Below are 15,865 nucleotides of genomic sequence, written 5' to 3' on the forward strand. Positions count from 1 at the left end.
CATGTCTGCATGGTTACTAACACTCACGTTAGTCCGTCTTCTATTTCCCACACCACGCATTTACTTCCGTGTTCATCAAACCGAACACCGACCCTCGGCAGCCTCGCACGTTGTGCGCCGCTACACTTGACATCTGGTAAGCCTCTACACACTCTTTGACCGTCACACTCGTGTTTTCTAACTAAGCGCACTCTTGTTATCTCCCAGTGCACATAATCGTCAGGTATTTCACACGGGTGATCGTTCCGTCTTGCCGGCTTGCTTTGATCTTCACACATTTTATTATGCACCCAACGGGTGTTTTCGTTAACCCTCACGTTATCGACCATCAATTTTTCCCATCACAGACTTCACCAACTCGCGAACCTTTTAATTCCATTACTCCCTTTTCGAGCCGTAATATGCATGTTTTGTTTTGTTTTGCTTGTCTGACTGTAATGTATACCTCGTGGTTGCGAGCTCCCCTTCCTGACATTAGTATGTTTATTTTCAGATCTTCCGCTAACCCCTGACGAAGGGCTCAGTCCCGAAATGCATAGGGATAATTCATTGATCAATGGATGTCATTAAGAAGTAAAATCTATGTACTGTTCTGCAAACAAGTCACTATGATGTAATATGTGACTTATCGATTAAATGAACTCCAAAAAGGATTACCATTGACTACGTTTGTTTAATACTTCTACTACCTAGAGAAGAAAATATAATACAGGAGCTCACTCTCCTACCGGAGTGCCGTCGGAAACAGTGCAAGTGGTCCTTGCACTCCCCCTCTGTTCATTACAATTACCAGTCCCTACCCGCCGGAAGGGACTATTTCCTGGCACCCTAAAATACGAATTTTCACCTTACATTATTTACATTTGTGAACATTTCTACCACGAGTGCCGCCATCTCCCCACAGCTTTCCATTTGATAGCCAAACATTCCTGCTCTATGGTGGCATAGCGCGTCTCCCTTAAAATAAATTGCGGCTCAAAAACAAGATAGGGTAAAGATCCCCCCCCTCCCCTCATCAGGCTGGGAGAGGACTGCACCAAGACCCTACCAGAGGCATCCGTTTGGAGTATAAAGGTCTTCTGATAGTCGGGGCATGCAAGGACAGGAGCCTTACATATGGCTTTTTTGAGCTGGGTGAAACTACGTTCCTGTGAGGATGACCAATGTAGGGGTTTGCCTAACATAGCTGTTGTGAGTAGGTTAGTGAGAGGACTAGCAACGGTTGAAAAATGGGGAATGAATAAGCGGTAATACCCTATAAGTCCAAGGAATGATAGCACTTCCTTTTAAGTGGTGAGGCGGGGGATGTTGGTTATCGCTTCTAGTTTGTCTACTTGTGGTCTGATTCTCCCTTCCTGAATGTCATACCCAAGATAACGGAGAGAGTCTGTACCAAAGGTCATTTTCTTAGCGTTGATGGTAAGACCGGCCTTTTTGAGTGTTTGTAGAACGTTTTCTAAGTGGACGAGGTGTGTCTCCCAGTCAGGACTGTAGACAACTAAGTTGTCTAAATAGGCAATGGCATAAGTTTGGTGTGCACATAGCAGGACATCCATCCGCCTCTGGAATGTCGCGGGGGCCCTGTGTTGTCCAAATGGAAGGACTTTGAAGTGGAACAGGACAAAGGGGGTAGAGAAGGCCGGCTTTTCTCGGGAGTCTGGTGACATTGGAATCTGCCAGTAGCCCTTGGTAAGATCGATTGTGGACATCACCCTGGCGTCTCCTAGATGGTCTATGAGTTCGTCCACTCGGGGTATCGGGTATGCATTGAATTTTGAGATTGATTTTAACTGCCGGAACTCTATACAAATCCTGATGCTTTCATCAGGTTTGGGGACTTAAACAATTGGGGAGGACCATGCGCTATGGGAGGGTTCTAATATGTCCGCCTTCAGCATCGCCTGTATTTCTTGGTCCACAGCCTGTCTTTGGACAGGGGGTATGCGATAAGGCCTCACCCTGATGGGTCTTGCTATGGCTGTGTCTACATGATGGTCGACCAGGTCTCTACATCGTGGTACTCCTGATAGGACATGGGAAAAAGAAGAACCGAGAGACAATAGCTGGTGCCTCTGTTCTTCTGTCAAGTGTGGCCCTATGTGTACGGTTTCGGATTGTTTGGGGATTAGGGTTGACTGAAGGGATTGCCAGGGGCCTGTCAAGGGTGAAATGGTGTATGGAGGCGTTTTTGCTTGGCGTTGTTGGTAAAGGCCCCTCCCAAGCCTTCAACAGGTTGACATGGTATGTCTGTCCCTTTTGGGTTTTATGAGGCATTGCCACTCAGTACGACACTGAGGTTACCTTGTCCAAGACCTTGTAGGGCCCTTGCCATGTGGCCAGCAGTTTTTTTTTCGGTGGAGGGAAATCATATCAGGACAAGGTCTCCTTCTTTAAATTCCCTTAGCTTTGTTTTCTTGTTGTAAAAGTGTTTCTGTTGTGTCTGCATTTTATCCATGTTTGCATGGACTTTAACCCAGAGAGACACTAAGGTGTCTCTTAGCGTCGTGCTGTATTGCAGCAATGTTTTACCTTCGTCCTCTTCCTCAACCCATTGCTCGACGGCCATATCGAGAAGGGTACGGGTTGTCTTCCGAACAACAATTCGTATGGAGAAAACCCTGTAGACTTCTGCTCAAGTGTCCGTATGGCGAATAACACCCGGAGTAACTGTCGGTCCCAATCTCTTCTTTGTCCTTTCTATGGTCTTCCTTAGCATAGTCTTGATCATTCCTTTATATCCCTCGACCAGGCAATCACTTTGTGGGTGGTACACAGCTTCTTGGATCTGCTTGATGCCAAATAGTCCACAGATTTGTTTCATGAGCCGGGACATAAACGGGGTACCTTGATCTGATAATAGCTCCTGTGGAAATCCCACATGGGAGAAAAAGGAGACCATGGCCTGGGTGACAGCTGTCGTGGTTCCACTAGTTAGGGGCATCACCTCTGGGTACCGGGTGGCGTAGTCCACCAGGACCAATATGTAGTGGTGTCCACGCACTGATGCGAGCAGAGGGCCTACAAGGTCCATGCCCACCCATTGGAACTGAGTGTTGATAATTGGCAGAGGCTGGAGGAGGCCCTGGGAATGATGGGGTTATTCACCAACTGACAACGGATGCAAGAAGTGCAATATCTTGCCACCTCTTGGTACACCCCGGGCAAATAAAATCTGTGGAGTAAGTACCTTATCAAGTGTTCCTTCCCGTAGTTACCGCCTCCTGCTTGGTTGTGTACAAGACTCAATACGTATTCGCAGAAGGCTTTGGGTACCAATAACTGTTCTCTGGATTGTGCTATCTCCCTTGTAACTTTGTACAATGGTCCTTTTTAATACAAAAAAGGGGGCCTACCTTTCCCGGGTCATCCTCCTGTGCTTGATCCCAGGCATGTTGCAACGTTGTGTTATCCTGATGTGCAGATCGGAAACTCTTGCTCGTCTGGGGAAACAAGAATAGGAACAGACAGCACATCACAGGATTCACAGTATTTTGCCCTTCCTTCCCTTTTCCCTGTGGAATTGTGATCTTTTAAGGGGGGGTCCGTCTATTGGGGTTTGGGCAAATGGGGTGCTTCCTAACCACCTGGTCATGACTGAAGGGGGAGAAAGGGATGATAAGTAGTCGTAATAATGGGGAAGGTCAGTTCCCAAGAGGACGCTCTCAGGTAGAGAAGGTCTCGCCCCTACCTTCCTCAGGAGTGGTTCCCCATCTGTGGTCAACAAAACCTCTACCAAAGGGAATCATTTCCTTTCCCCATGGACACAAGTGGCCTGTATGTGTTCCTTCCCTGGGTCTCGGGTGTCAAATATAAGCTCCTCACTGATAACTGTGGTGCCATCGTGTGTCTAGCAAGGTCGACACTGGTTTCCCGTTTACCAGTATCTTCTTTTGGTACCTCTGATGGGGTTCCCCTACTATGTAGATGCAACCTCGAGTGTATTCTACTTCCATGGGCTCCTGGGGAAGGGGTCTAGAAGAGCATTGATGGTCTATGTGTCCCCACTCCGTACAGTGGAAACACTGTGGTCCCTGCAACGATTGGGCTCCTAAAGGGGGTCGGGACACATGTCTTATTGGGGAAGGAAGAGGGTGATTGTCTTTGGCTGTTTTGGTCTGGGGTTGCAGGAGATTTGGGGGGACCATTGGGGTTGTCCCCTGAAATCAGGGGGCCTGTGATAAGCACAGGCCAAGTCGACGGCTACTGTGACCTTTAGATGGGGTGCTGTTTGACTCATGACCTGGTATGGAGAGGGAGGGCCTCCAGGTATTGCTCTAAGTAGATTTTCTTGGTAATGTCATCCATAGTCGCAGTGGAAGGTTGGAGCCAACAATTCCCCAAGTCTCTTATCCTATAGTAGAGGGCTCATGGATTGTCCCCAGCTGACCATTTCGTTTTTTGAAAGCAGACTCGGTAGTATTATTAATCCCACACCAGCCTTTCTAATATGGCCCTTTTTATCTCTGTATGGGGGTAGTCCCTGCGGGGTTGGTGGCCTGGAAGGCAGCGTGCCAGACAACAGAGGGGCTATTTATTGATCCCATCTTTCTGGGGGCCAGCCAGCCGTGGAGGCGACCTTCTCAAAATTCACAAAGAAGAAATCCAGGTCTTCCCCCTCCTGGTATTTTTGCAGGACAGTGCTGGGAACATTGGGGTGTACTTGTGAGGTTCCGTGACAATTGTAAGTGGTGTTTTCGACTCATACGAATATGGTCGAGTTTGGTATCTATGAACCGCAAATGACAAGTTTAGTAAGTGTGCGCAGTTTCGCTGTGCTAACTTAAACCGTTCGATTGTTATGTGGGTTTTTCATCTGTACCCACGGGTTCCATCTTAGATACGGCATCCATTTTGTCTCTTGCCCTCAAGTAGCCAGCGAACGGACGTTGTCCGCTTCGCGACCCTGGGACTCCCAAGATATTTGCGGAAGACACATGTTCTTTGTGAGTGTCTTTATGATGAGGGGGATGCTACTGTAAGGCAGATGGCGCCGCTCGAGGCTCATCTTGCCGCACGGACTTATTGTCTCAGCCGTGCATCTCATTAGGCACGTCCCTTTGATGCCTGTATCTCGTGTTTCCCGATACCTCCCCTTTTACACCCTTTCCGATCTCCCCACTGTCTCCATCTTCCTCTACACCTGTCCTTGTTCCTATTTCGATCTGTTTTACTGCTGATTGGAATTCGCTAATGGTGGGAAGATGGGTTTTTACAGTTGGGAACCGCCAAATGTTTCCGCACTTATGTTCCGGACCTCATGTGTATCAAAGTGACCAAAGCGACCCCTCTGGGGGATAATGATGGGAACCGGGTTGTAAACTTTTGTGTGCCATGTTATCCTATGGGTAAAAACTGTATAAAAGGAGCGATCCACAGAACCAATTTGAAGCAGTCTCCCCAAGTTGCACGTGGTGTACTTGTCGTGACTTCTGTGTTCCCTGCAGCAAATAAACCTTGAATCTTTGACGCCGAAGGAAGTGTCCCGTGTCTCTGTGATTCGTACGCCGGAGCAGGTTACCCACGAAGGTTTCAGGTGTTGTGCCCTGGCACCGCTGGGTCTTAAAGAACCAAGTCCTTCAGTTGGCGCCCAACGTGGGGCTGCATCAGTGGTACCGGTCCAAGCCCGACGATCGTGAGGAACTTCGTGTGAAATCTCCGAGGGAAGGTGCACTCCGCTTCATCGATCCTGTTGTCGAAATAAGTGGCCCGAAGACTTTTCCCGCGAAGATTCCCGCCTCCTGACGGCTGCGACGGACTGCTGCCCTGACTGTAGACCTGTTTTGGCGCCTGGCGTAGACCTTGGTATAGCGAGACGACTGACGGGCCTTCCTGGTGACGCCATCGATCTTTGAGTTAAGTATTTGTGGGTCGCTCCCAGAGTTCTTGGTTGTTGACACTTTAGCGAGTGTTTTTGTTGTTAACGCTGTGTGAGTGTTTTTGTCGGTGACACTTTGCTAGCGTACTTTGTTGTGTTGTTTGACGACTGCAGCCGCCAAAAACCGAGGGTTTTGTTCTTTGCTGGGACTTGGTAAATCCCGTAACCCTTGAAGTTTGTGAAACTCGGCTAGTGTGCAAGATGCCTGGTCGCAGTACTTTGTTTAGTTGTTTCAGGCCTTGTGGTACGGATTCCCGACTGGAGGACTCGTGTCCGATACCTCCGGTTGGAACTCCCACTTATGAGCTCTACAGTAAACATGGGCTAGGCCCGATTACTTTTAATGAATACTGGATCAAATATACAAAAAAGGATGGTGACCTTCGCTGGCCACCTCATGGTAGCTTCGAGGCCCCGATCTTAGATAATCTAGAGATTAAATTGTTTGAGAAAAAGTCAAGGCCGGCCATGTTTGATGCCTTTCGGTTGTGGCGTAAAGAAGCCCGACAGAAAGAAATCAGACAGAATAAACGTACTCAGCGAGATAATGTTGCTACCATAGTGAAGAAAGCAGAGCAGTTCCAGCATGATAAGGAGGTTAAGGATAAGGAAGTGTTTGACAGATTACAGCGTATGACCGTAGATAAATGTTATCCCGCTTTGCCTACGGAGCCGGAAAAGAAGGAAGAGCCAGTTGAGGATTCTTTAATGTCTTATCTTATGAAGTCGCCACCTCCGTACGTACAGGGTACCGCAGCTCCTGTGGTCCCTGCCGTACCTATCCTTCCGCCTATTCTTCCTCCGCCTGTTCCTCAACCTGCACCTGCCCTTCCGACTGTTCCTGCTCCTTTGCCTGTTGCTATCCCTACTGCTCCTCCGCTTCCACATACTCCTGCTCCCGCTACTGCTCCTGCTACTGCTCCTGTTTTGTTAACTCCTGCTGTTGCTACTGTTTCTACTCCTTCTCTTGTTAGTCCTGTGTCTTATTCTTCTCCCTCTATTCGTAGTCGCAATTCTCCTCTTGCGGCTAGCTTCTTCCATTCGCTCGGACCTGTTCATGGGTCCGCTGGTTCTGATGGTCCTCAGAGACGTAGTCAGCTTCCTGGAAACAGAGAACGCGTTGCGCTCTATAATATGGCGATGGGTTGGATGGTAAATCCTCTTAGAAGTCCACCCCGTGTTGTCCTCGAAACATTTTGTCAATTCAATATACCAACCCAGAGATATGTGTTTAATGAAATGTGTAAGTTCCTTCATGATCAGATATCGGCTGATGCGCCTGACGAGGTGCTCACCGCTCTGTCTGATCTTCAGCTTCAGTTCGCAAATGGGCTGATAGTGGATACCAACGTTCGTCGTGCTGTCGAGCGATTGCTATCTTTTCGTCCCGCTCCAATCCCTCATGCATTGTTTGTTGAGGATATTGAAAGACAGCCAGACGAGTCTGGCCAATATCCCATGCGGGAAGTTCCACCAGTGTGGATGCCAGGCGATGCTACTGCTATTCCTATTGTTCCGCCGCATTTCCAGAGAGTATGGATACATCTCCCGTGGAAGCGATCGGAAGTGTTGCAGGTAAAGCAATCTTTGCCTGACCCTCGCAAAAATCCTGCAGGGTATTACAAAGAATTATCGCAGCTCGTAGATGCTACAATTATGAATCTTGCCGATATCGATATGTTGTTCGGCAATGTCGTACCACAACCTGTATGGGCTAAGATTCGGCAGGAAAATCATCCGAATGAATTAGGTGGTGATTGGGCTGCCATTGTGGCGGCGGATGGTTTACAAACTGGTGGAGCCAAACCTGAGCAGATGATTACTGCTCTTCCTCAAAGAATAATAGCGTTAATGAAAACCCTTATGCCAGCTATGAGAGTAAATTGGGATAAATTGTCAGCTTGTAAGCAGAAGAAAGATGAGAGTGTTTCCGACTTCTTTACGAGGTTCGAGGAGGCATTCATCGACCATAGTGGGCAGGATATGAGCACTGAGGGTGGTCAAAGGTTGTTCGTGGATAAATTTGTTTCAAACTTATTGCCCGATTTGAGCAATAAATTGAAGAATTCAGAAAGTGCATGGGCCGTTTCTACCTCAGCTCAGATATTGGCTACGGCACAATATTATGAGAATAGAGAGAAAGAAGAGAACGACCGTGCTGATAAAAAGACGAAGGAGCTAAAAACTAAAGTGCTGCTTCAGCAAGCGTATCCTCCACGTTCGAATCAGAATAATTCACAACAGAATAGATCGCAGCCGCAATCGAACAGATCCCAAACTCATAATGACTCCTCCTCCCAAAGATCCTCGTTAGGGTACAATCAATGTGCTTATTGTAGACAGGAGGGACACATTAAATTCAATTGCCCTGTTTTGAATGAACGTAACAGTGGTAACTCATCTAGAGGAGGTCGTGGTGGTTCGCAGCAGGCATCGCGTGGTAGAGGTCGTGGTGCTCAGAACGATCGCTCAGATAACTCATCAAATTCCGATAATTGTTTCGATCAACGTGGATCGTCGCAAGGTCGATCTGCGCAGTACAATGTAGACGATTATTACGTCGATCAGGGAACTGACGACAGTAATTACTAGGACAGCCAAGGACAAGGAGAGGGAGTGGTATCAGTTCCGGTTGATCAGAGAGGGCCTTACGTCGCAGTTGCTACATCGGGCGTCGTTGAGCCTTTTCTGTTGGACACTGGTGCAGCGAAAAGTTCTATCATGCATTCGAAACTCCCTGGCGCACCTTTGTCTGGCTTAACAAATGTTTCCGTTGGATTCTCTGGCGCCCCCGTTCGCAATCCAGTTTCGCGCCCTTTGCCCCTTAAAATTGGGCCACGTGAGCTAGAAGCTCCGTTGATTCTAACCACAGGTTGTGGTGAAAATCTACTGGGCCTGGATTTGCTTAAACGTTTGTATGCAACTTTGTATTGTTCTCCTGCGGGTGTAAAGCTTACGTTAGGAGAGAGGGTTGTCTCTCCCATGTACTTGTCCCTCGATAAGCTCCCACCGGAATTGAGTTCTCTTCCTGCGTCTTTGTGGGCAACGGGTCCAAATGATGTGGGCCTACTTGATATCTCCCCTTATGTTGTTCAGTTGAAATCGAATGTGCGATTGCCACGTATTCCCCAATATCGTATCTCCCTTGATGGTGAACGAGCACTGTTAGCGATCATCTATGATTTGATCGAGAAAGACGTTATTGAGGAGACTCGGGGAAACGTGTGCAACAGCCCTGTGCTGCCCATTCTTAAACGTACTGATCCTTCGAAACCGCCTGTTTATCGTTTTGTTATCGATTTACGGGAGGTGAATAAAATTGTTGTTCCTCAATTTCCCGTCGTGCCTGACATTACGGCGCTACTGACTCTGATTCCAGCTTCTGCATCATGGTTTTCGGTGATTGACTTGAAAAATGCGTTTTTCAGCATCCCGATTGCCGAGGAGAGCAGGGACCTTTTCGGTTTCTCTCTTGGTGGACGCAGTTTCCGGTTCAAACGCGCTCCTCAGGGCTACTGTGAAAGTCCATCTATTTACAGTCAAGCCTTGAAGGGGCAACTGGATGCGTTTAGGTTGCCGGTCGGTGCGGCCTTGATCCAATACGTCGACGACTTATTGGTGGCTGCTGATACTCAGGACATTTGCAAAATTGCTACAGTGTCATTGCTGCAACATCTCTGTGAGTTGAATCATAAGGTGTCCCCTTCTAAACGCCAATATTGTTGTCAAGAAGTAACCTACCTAGGTCACTTATTGTCAAAGGAGGGAAGGAGGTTGACCCCAGAGAGAATTGCAGCAATTGCGCGCATGGCTGTGCCAAAAACCCAAAGAGATGTGCGTGCCTTTCTAGGTATCACGTCGTACTGCAGGCAATGGATTCCTAATTTTTCATTGCTAGCGAAACCACTGGTGGCTCTTACGTGCAAGGACGTTTCAACTCCTTTACCATGGATGGAAGAATGTCAGAAAAGTTTTTCTGAATTGCGTGATTCATTGTGTTCGGCTCCTGTGTTAGGTACTCCTGACTACAGCAAGCCGTTTACGTTATATGTTCACGAGAGAGAAGGTTGTGCTTTGAGTGTCTTAACGCAACCTTTTGGTGGTAAGCAACGTCCATGTGCATATTTTTCCTCGACCTTGGACCCAGTAGCTAGAGCATTGCCGAGTTGTTTACGAGCAACAGCGGCAGCTGCGGTCTCCATCCGACAATCAGCAGGATTGGTCATGGATAATATGCTTACGGTGATGGTTCCGCATGCAGTCGATACTCTTTTGAATCGAACGAAAACTCAGCACTTGACGAGTGCGAGGTTGTCTGGGTACGAGTTGACGTTGTTGGCAAGCCACATCCAGATAAAACGTTGTAATGTTCTGAACCCGGCAACTTTGTTACCAATTAGCACAGAGTCAGATGAAGTAGCAGAACATGATTGCTACTTGAGGACCGAAGAAGAAACAAAAGGTCGAGTGGACCTTAAAAACACCCCATTGGAAGATCCGGATGGTACTTTGTATGTGGATGGGTCATGTTTTAAGTTGCCGAATGGCGATGTGACTACTGCTTATGCTGTTGTAACATTGAATACTGTTGTTGAGACTGCGAGGTTGAATCAGAATTCTGCCCAAGCTGCAGAATTGATTGCTCTCACTAGAGCATGTGTGTTAGCGAAAGGGAAACGTGTGAATGTGTTTACCGACAGCCAATACGCATTTGGCGTCGCTCACAGTTTTGGACGATTGTGGAGAGAGAGAGGTTTCTTGACGTCGCACGGTACGAAGATTCAGCATGGCCAGCTTGTGAATGACCTTTTGGATGCATTGACTTTGCCTACGCAAGTTGCGATCGTTAAATGTAGTGCGCATCGTAAGGTGACGGATGATGTTGGTCGTGGTAATGCATTTGCGGATGAGACTGCTAAGGAGACTGCCCGGAACCTTAGCACTCGGATGTATGTGACGAGTTCGGTTAGGTGGCCTACAGAATCGAGTATGTGTGAGGACACTATCGAAAGTGTGAGAGAAATTCAGAATGAGGCCACCGAGACTGAAAAGGCGAAGTGGAAAGAAAGTACGGGAAAGTTGGATGCGAATGGTTGTTGGATTGATTTGACTGATCAGAAAAGATGGATGTTGCCTGATGCGTATGTGCTGGCCGTTGTGACAATGGCGCATGGGTTAGCACATATTAGTGCGAAAGGTATTTGCAAGTTGCTATCCCCTGTATGGAAGAATGATGGTATCACGAAGTGTGCTGAACGTCTGGTGAAGAATTGTATGGTGTGTATGATGTACAATCCTGGCAAAGGAACCCCAACTCCTCCTGGCAGTTTTGCTCCCCCTTCGTATCCCTTTGAGGTGATTCAATTGGACTTCATCCATATGGAGAGATGCAATAACCTGAAATACGTTTTAGTTGTGGTTTGCGCATTCTCCCGATGGATCGAGGCCTATCCCCTCAAGGACAATACTGCTTTGTCTACTGCGAAAATCCTACTGAAGGAATATTTTCCTCGGTATGGAATGCCTAGAGTCGTGTGGTCAGACAACGGAAGTGAGTTTGTGGGTAGTGTGATGAAGAGTGTGTGTAAGGGCCTTGGAATTAATCAGAAATTCCACAGCGCCAATCATCCCCAGTCAGCTGGATTGGTTGAAGGGTACAACGGCACCCTTAAACTAAAGTTAGCGAAGATTCAGGCTACGACTGGTCTTTCGTGGCCTGACGCTTTACCTTTAGCATTACTGTCAACTAGGGCGACTGTACACTCCCGAGTAGGGCTTAGTCCCTATGAAATAGTGTTCGGCCGTCCTGCGAATGTGTGGGGGGTTCCTAGGCCAGGAATGTTCTCTGATCTTGAGTACCCAATGTTGATCGATTATCTACATGACTTGACTGCTAAACTGAGGTTAATTCACCAACAGGTTTACGACGCATTGCCGACGCAGACGGAGGGTCCAGGCCACCAGCTCCAGCCCGGAGACTGGGTGGTGACGAGAAATTTTTCACGCAAGAATAACCTGGACCCGAGGTTTACCGGACCCTATCAAGTGCTCCTGGCCACGAGGACTGCCGTTCGTCTCGAGGGACGTAAGAATTGGGTGCATGCCACCCACACCAAAAGAGTCCCCATTCCTTTGCCGGCAGACCCGTGGGTAAGGAGAGGCATTGCGTCATCTGAAACAGAAACATTGCCGGCGTTTGTGCCTTTTAGCGACGCACAGCCTGTTGGAGAATCCTCAGCGCAGCAGAAAGACACTGTTGAACAATTAGCATCAAAAGACTCAAGACCAGAACACTCAACTGATCAGCAGGACGCTGTCTCTTCAACGGATCCTTTGTTTGACGAGCAGACACGTCCTGGGAAAACCCGATACTTTTTGCGGTCTCGCACTAAGGACAAATAAAAGATCCTGCTTTTCTGTATTGCCAATTGCATTATCCCGTTTTCCGTGATCAGTTTTGAACCTTCGTATTACTGTAATTATTCCTGTATATATATTGAGCTTCATTCCTTGTACTTTTTGCTTCCACAGCTGAGAGACTTTGTTTTTGCATACATACATATTGTGCATTGAAGGCCGTAGGGCCGCGCGCGTACTTCCTTCTGGATAGTAGGTCTTGACGCTAGGTTAAAGGCCGTCGGTTCCTGGGAACTCCTAGGGATTGACTATTGCTACACAGAACGAAGTGCGTCAAGAAACGTTGCGGACAGTCGTAGGGAATGGCATTCTCGAAGCTGAATGATTTGGAGGGAGCTCAGGTTCACAGATTCAAGCTGCAGCAACTCAGTCGTACCAAATGTTTTATATTCCAACTGTTTGTATTGTTCTTGACTGCTTCAGCATTATTGGCGGGTGGGGTGTATTACACGATGTCTTACTTCTTGCCTTCTGCTACACCTACTCCTACTCCTGACCCTAAACTTACCTCTACTGTTTCTCCCCATTCCTTTCATATGTTACCGGAACACGAACAGGCTAGACGTGTAGAATTCCGCAACAATTCCTTTATTCAGCTCCTTCATCAGCATCAGTTAGTGGTTAACACTACTAATTGTTGGGTGTGTGGGTTGATGCCACATACTACGGATAAGGGAATTCCATATCTGGTGTTACCGTATAGTTCCCAAGGGTCTGCTCGAGCATTCCAGACAATGTTTCGAAGCGCACTGGGTTTCCACCCCATTCGAGAACCACGTTCCCCCTACTCTGGTCCTACCTCGTATCAAAAACCTTTGTCGATAGCAATAGAGGATTTAGATAGTGATATCTATGATCCCTCGCTTATTCCCGAAGAAGAGATACAAGCCTATAGGGTCCTAAGTAGAGGTGAATATAGTGCGTTCACTAGTGAAAAACAGCTTAAAAGCTCGCCTCCGATATGGGTCGTACCCCACACTGGTAATTTTTGTCTCATGGGTCGTGGCCGAAGATCGCAAGCCCGACTTGGAGCAAGTGCTTGCACTGAAAATTACATACTGCCGATGTTCTCGTCCCCTGTGTTTCTGGCTGCCAAGGGTACATACTTTATCTGTTATGATCGTGCATACACATGGTTGCCCGCTGACTTCATGGGCTCATGTTTCATTGCAAATCTGTTGCCTCCGACGTTTACCGTAGATGCCGATTATCATAAGACTAGAGTTGTGCGAGGCGTAATTAGCGAAGAGGATACTGCCGGTCAAGAGGCAGGAGACTTTTTCAAGGGTTTCCTCCCGTTTTGGGGACCTATGGTTAACAGTAGGAACCTGAGACAGTTGACTCGAGTGGTAGAATCGACAGCTAATATTACTGCCAGTGCCCTTGGTAATATCACCACTGAACTTCAGGCGGAGAGACTTATGACGTTACAAAACCGTATGGTTTTAGATGTCATCTTAGCAGATCGAGGTGGGGTATGTAAGGTGATCCATTCGAGCTGCTGCATTTTCATTCCAGATAACGCTCCTACTGTCTATCAAGCCATCTCGAGGTTGCATAAGATCTCCGAATCCATACACGTGGATGTAGGGGATTGGACGCTACTTGGGTGGTTTTGGGGCCTGATGTCGACTTGGGGTTGGAAGATTCTGATGATCATCGGAGTTGTTGTGGTGTTCCTGTTCACGTGTTGCCTTTGTGTGCAGTGTGGTCCTGCCTTATGTGGCCTTTGTGCTACAACGTGTATGAGACAGCCACCTGTTACCAAGGGGGCTCGGTTGGACAGAGCTATGCTACAGCAACATCTCGATGGTCTGATGAATATCGAATATGATTCCGACTAGTGCTTGCCTACATGAGGGCAAAAGGAGCGTCTGAGGTTCCGTGACAATTGTAAGTGGTGTTTTCGACTCATACGAATATGGTCGAGTTTGGTATCTATGAACCGCAAATGACGAGTTTAGTAAGTGTGCGCAGTTTCGCTGTGCTAACTTAAACCGTTCGATTGTTATGTGGGTTTTTCATCTGTACCCACGGGTTCCATCTTAGATACGGCATCCATTTTGTCTCTTGCCCTCAAGTAGCCAGCGAACGGACGTTGTCCGCTTCGCGACCCTGGGACTCCCAAGATATTTGCGGAAGACACATGTTCTTTGTGAGTGTCTTTATGATGAGGGGGATGCTACTGTAAGGCAGATGGCGCCGCTCGAGGCTCATCTTGCCGCACGGACTTATTGTCTCAGCCGTGCATCTCATTAGGCACGTCCCTTTGATGCCTGTATCTCGTGTTTCCCGATACCTCCCCTTTTACACCCTTTCCGATCTCCCCACTGTCTCCATCTTCCTCTACACCTGTCCTTGTTCCTATTTCGATCTGTTTTACTGCTGATTGGAATTCGCTAATGGTGGGAAGATGGGTTTTTACAGTTGGGAACCGCCAAATGTTTCCGCACTTATGTTCCGGACCTCATGTGTATCAAAGTGACCAAAGCGACCCCTCTGGGGGATAATGATGGGAACCGGGTTGTAAACTTTTGTGTGCCATGTTATCCTATGGGTAAAAACTGTATAAAAGGAGCGATCCACAGAACCAATTTGAAGCAGTCTCCCCAAGTTGCACGTGGTGTACTTGTCGTGACTTCTGTGTTCCCTGCAGCAAATAAACCTTGAATCTTTGACGCCGAAGGAAGTGTCCCGTGTCTCTGTGATTCGTACGCCGGAGCAGGTTACCCACGAAGGTTTCAGGTGTTGTGCCCTGGCACCGCTGGGTCTTAAAGATCCCAGTCCTTCACTTGGGCTAACCAACAGGTCCATATCCTGGACTTGTTGGTTAGCTGACATAAGGGAGGCCTGGTCTTACAGCGTGGCCTGTAAGGCTTTGTGTTCTTGTTGGGCCATCTTAGTCTGCTCCTTGAACACCAACTGTAAGTGGCGTTGCCCCTCTGCTAGTTGGGTCATCATTGCTTCCATAGTGAGGGGTCATGTCATAATCACCAGACACATAAACCCACTTCTGGCACCACTGTGAGGAAGTGACTAGTCGGGTCGTCAGTCCCTCCCCGTTTTGAAAAAAGAAAGTACTCTGGAGGTCTTGTAAGCAGGATTGATAGGTGGTATTTTTATTAACGGAAAATTAAGTATGTATGCCCCAATATATCTCTTGGGTGTCTCCACCTGGAGCCCCTTTGCGTGGGGCTTGCAATAAGCAAGAATAATAAAACTAAAGCAGTCAGGAAGTTGAAGAAAACAAATAGTAGACACAGACCATGTTCACTGGTGGTCGCTTTTCTTCCCTCCTTGCTGGTCTTGTCTCTACCTTACTTTGGTTCCTCTTGGTAGAGGGAGTAAGATGATGGCAACGGAGATCGTGGGAACCAGTTAAAGAAAAAAAACAATAAGGAACACAGCCAGGTCTCCGTTCTCGGTCAATAGAAAACAAAAAAGGGAAGAGTGATCCCGTCACCTCTGCCTCCCTAATGTGCGGTGCCTAGGTGCCAGGGGAAATTTTGCCTTTTGGGTTGGTGTGGCCCTTAAACCCCGCTCACCAACCCCTCAAAGAAAAGAACCCAGTTT

The sequence above is a fragment of the Lissotriton vulgaris genome, chromosome 11 (assembly GCF_964263255.1).
Source record: "Lissotriton vulgaris chromosome 11, aLisVul1.2, whole genome shotgun sequence".
In the NCBI taxonomy this organism is placed as follows: Eukaryota; Metazoa; Chordata; class Amphibia; order Caudata; family Salamandridae; genus Lissotriton; species Lissotriton vulgaris.